Source organism: Mus caroli, chromosome 9 (assembly GCF_900094665.2).
Source record: "Mus caroli chromosome 9, CAROLI_EIJ_v1.1, whole genome shotgun sequence".
NCBI lineage: Eukaryota > Metazoa > Chordata > Mammalia > Rodentia > Muridae > Mus > Mus caroli.
The window spans coordinates 76,351,481-76,359,111 of NC_034578.1; the positions used below are offsets into that span (position 1 = coordinate 76,351,481).

The 7,631-nt window shown below is 38.6% G+C and overlaps 1 pseudogene; it reads right to left on the bottom strand.

Annotated features, from left to right (window-relative positions):
* Positions 1 to 1,091: 1,091 nt before the first annotated feature.
* LOC110302376 lies at positions 1,092 to 1,433 on the bottom strand (annotated as a pseudogene).
* Positions 1,434 to 7,631: the final 6,198 nt, after the last annotated feature.

A 7,631-nucleotide genomic window follows, 5' to 3' on the forward strand; every position in this document is an offset into this window, starting at 1 on the left:
AGAGAAGAGAAGAGAAGAGAAGAGAAGAGAAGAGAAGAGAAGAGAAGAGAAGAGAAGAGAAGAGAAAAGAAAAGAAAAGAAAAGAAAAGAAAAGAAAAGAAAAGAAAAGAAAAGAAGAAATCCTACTTGTCCTAAACCTTACAAGTATAAAATACAGGCACTCCCCTGCCTCATAGTTACAAACATATGTCCTGCTCCCCATTTTATTGAGATATCTCCTTTCTCAGTCACTCTTTCTCTATTCTTCCACATTCACTCAGTAGAATTTGTGGAAGGTTTTCCGAAAATGTGTGCGTGTCGTCAATATGAAATTTGGAAATCTGATTTCCTTTATAATTCTTCACGGTGGCTAACATAGCGATCTCCCCAAAAGGACAAATTAGTAAGCAAAATTAAATGTTATTGGGCACATAGAAGCAAACAGTTGCTCTGGAAAAACAAAAAGAAATTGAGAAATACCCATTGGTAAATCTGTTTTAAGTGATTACCAAATACCTGTGGTCTGGAGCCACTGTGTTCTGTGTTCCTGTAGCTCTTTAAACCATGTGTGAACAAACCGTCCAAATTGCTTGCCTACATGAGGACTGGGACATGTGTGTGATTTACTGGCAACCACGGAGTTTTCAAAGGAAGGGCTCTCAGCTGTACTAGGCATGTAGTAAGTCAAGAGCTTGTATTTTATGCTACTTTTCTAATTAAAAAAAATACAAGATTCTTCCTGGTGAGCTTTCTCATGGTAAATTATAACTTCTTTTTTATTATTGGCAGATTTAAAGACATGACAATATAAAATTTTATTTAAATACCTGCTTTGGGGCAGTTCTTTTTTTTTTTTTTTCCATCTCCAACAGATTTATTTTTAGAGGAGTGACCTAAGGGAGAAAAAATGAGGCACAGAAGCATGGACTAGAAAATAAATACAAATATAAGCTTTTTACTAATTTTATATCCACAAACTTGTACTGAACACAACATACTCAAATGGGGCGTTCCCTCAGTAAGGCTACAGACTCAAGTCTCTGGTATCTGGAACTTAGGATGCAGTCCTTGTTTTTGGATGGATCACTGGGTGTTTGGCACAGATCATAATTTTAATCAGATTTGAACAGAAGAATGGCCACCTAACCCAGGTAGAAGTACATGAAATGTTTGGTTTAGTGTGTTATGTAACTACCGCAAAGTTCCGCCCCACAATGCAGTGCTACGTGGAGTTGTTCTTCTTGTCAAACTCCTTCTTGATATGGCCACAAAATCCTTTTCTATGCTGTGTACTCCAATGTCTGATTAGCGTGCTCCACTGAGTCCTGTTACAAATCTTCCAACACGTCTGCATTTTTGATTACAGCCTTCCGGTAGCACGTGGTGACTGTGGAACCGTGGCTCGCCAGCTGCTGCCAGCTCCTCGGGAAGGTGCAGCAGCAGACGATAGCCATGTTACAGAAGCCATGGCATATCTTTTGAGGCAGCTCCTCGGGAAGGTGCAGCAGCAGTCGATAGCCATGTTACAGAAGCCATAGCACATCTTTTGAGGCAGCTCCTCGGGAAGGTGCAGCAGCAGACGATAGCCATGTTACAGAAGCCATGTTACAGAAGCCATGGCACATCTTTTGAGGCAGCTCCTCGGGAAGGTGTAGCAGCAGATGATAGCCATGTTACAGAAGCCATGGCATATCTTTTGAGCCAGCTCCTCGGGAAGGTGCAGCAGCAGACGATAGCCATGTTACAGAAGCCATGGCACAACTTTTGAGCCAGCTCCTCGGGAAGGTGCAGCAGCAGACGATAGCCATGTTACAGAAGCCATGGCACATCTTTTGAGCCAGTTCTTAGTCACTGAAAAGAATGTTTAGAATAATCAAATGGCTACCTTGTTTTAAAATTATAAATCATTTTCACTATTAAACAGGTCATACCATATATGATGAACAAAATCCTTTTTTATCTATCAAGTCATTCAAGTCAACATCCATACTTATATTCCTTTTGAAAGCAAGTAATTATCACTTATTTTTCTCAACATGTATTAAATAGAGTCCTATGCCACATGATAACTACATATGGCCGACTACATACATGATGATGATAATGTGAGATTGCAATGGAGCTGGAATGGTCCAAATGCCTAGTAACATTGTAGCAATACAAGCATTGTACAGCAAGATACATAATGCAAGATACATTATACATGTTCATTCATTAAATGAAGTTAATACAGTTGTGTACGGAAGAGAATGTATGACAATAACAGTAAATGATAGTGCAGCACGTTTGTATATTTGTTAATATAGTCTCAGTCTTTGTTTTAGATCATGATCCTTCTACTTACAAAACTTTTCCACAAACCAAAATTGGATGTCGTGTTCTAGGACAACAGGTTCATGCCTTGCCTCTGGTTATCAAGACTCATAACTGCATTGTTTTCTTCTGTGCTTGATTTATCCCAATGGCATTCAGTTCATCCTGTCCATTAGAGCAATAAACTGTACTATAAATATCTATAGATGTATCCATAGACAAAGACATATACAGACAGGATGCAGAGAGAGAGAGAGAGGAAGAGAGAGGGAGGAAGTGAGAGAAGAGAGAGAAGAAAGAGAAGGGAGGGAGGGAGGGAGGGAGGGAGGGAGAGACTGTGCTGTATTTGTTCCTGCTTTGAAACAGTTATTTTCTGACTAATCAAACATGGCCTTTCATTTCTAAACATGGACACTGCAGTTTAGGGTGCTTTTCCATATTCTTTTAAGGACACTAGTCCTGACACACAAGGGGCTTGTTTTTGTGACCTCAAGCAACCTCACTAAGTCTTTAAAGGCCTATTTCCAAATTTAGTTTTTTATGATTAATATTTCAACATAAGAATTTGTGGAGATACACTTTAGCCCACACCAGACAGAAAACATATAACTAACACCCAGTGCCTGCATATCTGTGACGCACATTTAATTCCCCAGGGAGAAATTCTGAGTTGAAGCTGGAGTGGAACAAAAAGGCAAAGCCTTAACTTTTGCTAAACTTTGTTTGACCAAAAATAAATAAATAAATAAATAAATAAATAAATAAATAAATAAATAAATAAATGTTATTTTAATAAAGAGATATGATTACAGTGTACCCACATACTGGGTACTCTCCCAGTAAGAAATGTTCCTTCAAAGTAAAGGTAACTTGGTCTTTGCAATGATTTTTGATTTTCTGGTTTATTTAATGATACACTTAAAATAAGTCAGAAAAATAAGTTGTATCTGGGGAAGGTTTACCCTCAGCCCCTCCTCACAGATCATAAAATATCATCTCAGTACATGTGTGCATCAAATATCTTAACAGTGAGCACATATGCCCTAGGAATTTGTTATATTACTGAAAACTATGTACATAATTTCCTCTAAGTTTAGAAAACTCAGAAGTTAATGTACATGTGTTTTCCACATTTTTCAGAGAAAATATTAACAAATTGCTTAAAATCCTTTCAACAATCCATGAAACTACTGATTTCTTTTAAATTATGCCTCAATTTACAACTATGCCTGATGCAGGAAAAACAAAACAAAAAACAAACAAACCATCCAGATTTCTGAGTTCAAGGCCAGCCTGGTCTACAGAGTGGGTTCCAGGACAGCCGGGGCTATACAGAGAAACCCTATCTCAAAAACAAACAAACAAAACAAAACAAACAAAAAAACAAACAACTATGCCTTATGACTTACATGAGTTTCCATTGTAATCAAAATGTAAAATTAATGAGTAGACAGTCTTCCAATGACACACAAAATCTGGTCCGCACAAAATGTCAATTTGTCATTATGTTTGAAAAACTTAAAACAGTGTAAAAATTATGAAAAATCTATTTCCCTGGAAATTGAAAAATAGGCTCATGAGATAATTAAATCACATAATAGTGAACGGTGTGCCTCCCAGGCAGAGGGGACTTGGAGGGTGTACAGGTAAGTGCTGGGAAGGGGGATTAGGAGTCTGCTCAAAGAAACCAGTGCACACCACTTAATAATTTATTTGTTAATAAAAAACCCTAGTGACAGGGCCACTTTACTTCTAATTTCACAACAAACATGAACATCAGCATGTGATACTGTTTTGGTAAATAAAGAAGTTTGTCAGATTGTCAAACTCTGAAAACAACAGCATAAAAACACCGTCTATGAGGTGGCAGTAACTGAGTTTTCTTTCTAGGCATCTCTGAGTCGGTTTTACCTTTTTCCACGAATATTTTTGTCTGCCATAGAAATAAAATCTACCTTGATTTCTGAATTTTTGTTAACGGTGAGCCAATGAATTTACTCAAATATCTGCATCAAGAATATGGCTAGGGGATGGTTGGTTCTAGGTCAGAGAAGGAATGAGCTGAAATCACCTTTGAAGTCAGAAATCAGCATCTCAAGATGCTTCCATGTTAGATTTGATTGTCAGCTGGGACCACCAGTCTTGTTTAATGCATTTTCTCCCAGCATGGCTGGCCAATGTCTTGCTTTGATTGACTAGTAACTATACCAGAACACATGCTTAGCTAAGATGGAGTCTTAGTGCTTTGAGCCTTAGCTGCCAGTGACCCCAGATCTTGGCACCTTTTATTATCCTTGGCTTATGGCAGCAGTGGATTGAAAACAAGCAGCAGCAGGCTCTTGTACAAGGCCGGGTACTGAAACTCTTAGTCCTACAGTAAAAGTGTGACAGCTCTCAGGCCTAGGATGTTGGTATCCTCAACACATAACAGTGGTTAATACTATAGCTTTAGGGCTTAGCGTATTAGAATCCAAAGCTTCTGCAGCTTTAAGTTGTTGGAACCCTTCTAATAGCCAGGGCTTGCTCTCCTTCCCTAGATTTTCGGATCCTGAGTCTTCTTCCTCCTCCCACCACTCAATTATGTTGCCTCTCACTGTGTCTGTGACTCTTTCACCCCCTCGTTCGGTCCTGGCCGCTGCTTGGAGAAATTCGGCTCCTTCTCATCTTTATCCCTGATACTGCTAGGATCATAGCTACTGATTCCTCCTCTGCACCAGACACCTCTGCCATTGCTGAATCCAACACTGATGCTCTCTCCTCCTTTTGTCTTGTGACCAGTGGGGAGTGGATAAGATTCTAAATGAATTTCTGTTACAGACATGGACACACCGTGTCAAAGACCCTAGGAGCTATGAACTGGCAAATCTTTCTCTGGGTCAGGCTCAGGGAATTGACTCAGTATGGAGATGTTGATAGACATTGTGTATAAAGCCCAACAATCATAGCTTCCTCTTTCAGGATGACTATAGGATTGATAGTGCCACCATACAGAAGCATTGAAGACTAGCTCACTCTTCCTCCTTGTGTTGTACAGAATGAACACAGAGGCTCTGGGTTGCATAGTAGGTGCTTTTCATCAGAGTGAACACACTATCAGATCCCAGCTTCTCTGTGTGTGTGTCTGCTGTTTTTTCATTATTCTTTCTTTCTTCCCATTTCACTTCCCATTTCAAGTTTCCAATATCAAGCTGAACAGGACACAGAAGTTACCAGTTCAGCCAACCTTATTAATTAACCAAAGGCCCTCAATTTAGAAAACACCACATAGGAATGGATTTTGAGAAGAAACTGTCAACCCTTCAATCTTGGGTCTGAGCTGAACTTCTGCTAGACTGCTCACTCTTGAACAGCGAATTTTCATGGCAAGAATCTACTTCACTCAACCAACAAATTTTCTCTATTAAGTGTTCCCCTGTGCTAACTTGTGAGCAGAATTTGAGTTGCCTAAGAAAACGACTCTCCAGTAGATGAAAAGGTGGTGAATGTGCAGAAATCAAGTTGAGTAGGGAGTCCATAAAGTCAAAAATAGGATGCTGGTATTTGCATATTTGGCTTTGCTACTATTACCACTAATTATTGTGTCATTAAACTACATAAACCTAAAAACGTCATTTGGTAAAACCACTCAGTTTTCACTTCAATGACAAATGGAAGAGTTTATATTCATTCTAAAAACCACAAGTGTATGGGAGGATTATGGTAAAGGAACATGTGTACTGGTTTCTGTATGTAAAAATAATTTAAATAAGGATCATAAAATTAAAGTTAAAAGCTTGCTTCTATGTAGAGTCAATATCTCAATGTGACAAAGTGAGTGAGGTGTCAGCAATAAATGTTACCAGGGCTAGAAGTGCAGCATATAGAGTGGGAAGAGGGCTGGCAAACAAAAAGCATCCTTGTCTTCCTCCACAGAAAGAAATAACAGAAGGAGCTGGGGGTTCTTGCTATTTATGCAGAACTGTGCTTTCAAAATAAATGTAGTTTATGGAATCTACTTGGAGTACAGAAGCACAGCTATTAAATAGCAATAGAGAAAGGAAGAGAGGGAAGAAAGGGTTGGAGGGAAGAAGTGATGATAAAAAGAAGGGGGAAAAAGGGAGGGAGACAGGGAGGAAGGAAAGGAGGAAGGAAGGAAGGGATGGGAAGAAGAGAGAGAAAAAGATTGATTTGATTTGGGGTCCAAATTTGAGAATATTTTTTTGTAAAATAATAATTTTAACAAAAGATTGTGTTCCATTTTTCTATAACTATATTTTCATAGATATATTTTTAAATAAAACAAATTTATCATATTATTTTAGCTCAGTCTAGGAATATTGATTTGGTTCTATGAAAAGGTTTTAACTTCCATCTCAGGCATTTCTATTAACAAAGCTTTTTACTCAGTGATAAAAGATTTGAATTTCATTAAACTCCTTTTTGTTCAGTATTTGGAAAATTCCAAATAAACCAAAGTACAAGTTATAAACACATTTCAGAAACCCTATCTTAGGATAACTGAAAACACCCCAGAGACTGAGCTGTTTGGGTGAATGACATTTTTTTAAGGAAAAAAAAAATGAGCGAATGCAAAAGGAAAAAGAGGATGGTTTGAAACCCATCGTGAGTCACCACACAAGTCACCACATGTCACCACACAAATCGCCACATGTCACTACACACGTCACAGTAAAAACCTAGCTCTTTCCATTTAGTAAATGTTTAGTGATGAGCACAAACTGCATAACTTTCTTAAAAGACAATGGAAGGTGGTTTTGAATCAGGTAAGGATTTGAATTTTCCCTTCCATTCTTCATGAGAACACAATTTCCCAAAACAGCAGGGCAGTTGCACATATAAACTCACAGTGATTGTGACAACGTGTGTAAGACCTGTGTAAGCTCAAGCTACACAAAACACCAGCATGCAGGCTAGGAGGTAAACATCCCATCACTAGCAGAGGAGCAGTGGGCATCTGTTAGCTTCTGGGAAGGTGAGAGTCAGCTTATTTCAGTGACTGGACCTCTAGTACACTCAGTACACACAGAGCAGGGTTAGTGGTGGGAGCTCAGGGAGGGGTGTGACTGAGACTCAAAATTGACTGGGCAGACAGGTTAAGGATGGAAAAAGAAAATATAGAAATAGATGAATAGTATCAAAACATAGTCTATGAATTTCTCAAAGAGTTAATAAAGGTATTGTTTTTAAACAGTCCCATATCCCCTAAAGAAATAGAAGCAGTCATTAATAGTCTCCCAACCAAGAAAAGCCCAGGACCAGATGGGTTTAGTGCAGAGTTCTATCAAACCTTCAAAGAAGAACTAAGCCCAGTTCTTCACAAACTATTCCACAAAATAGAA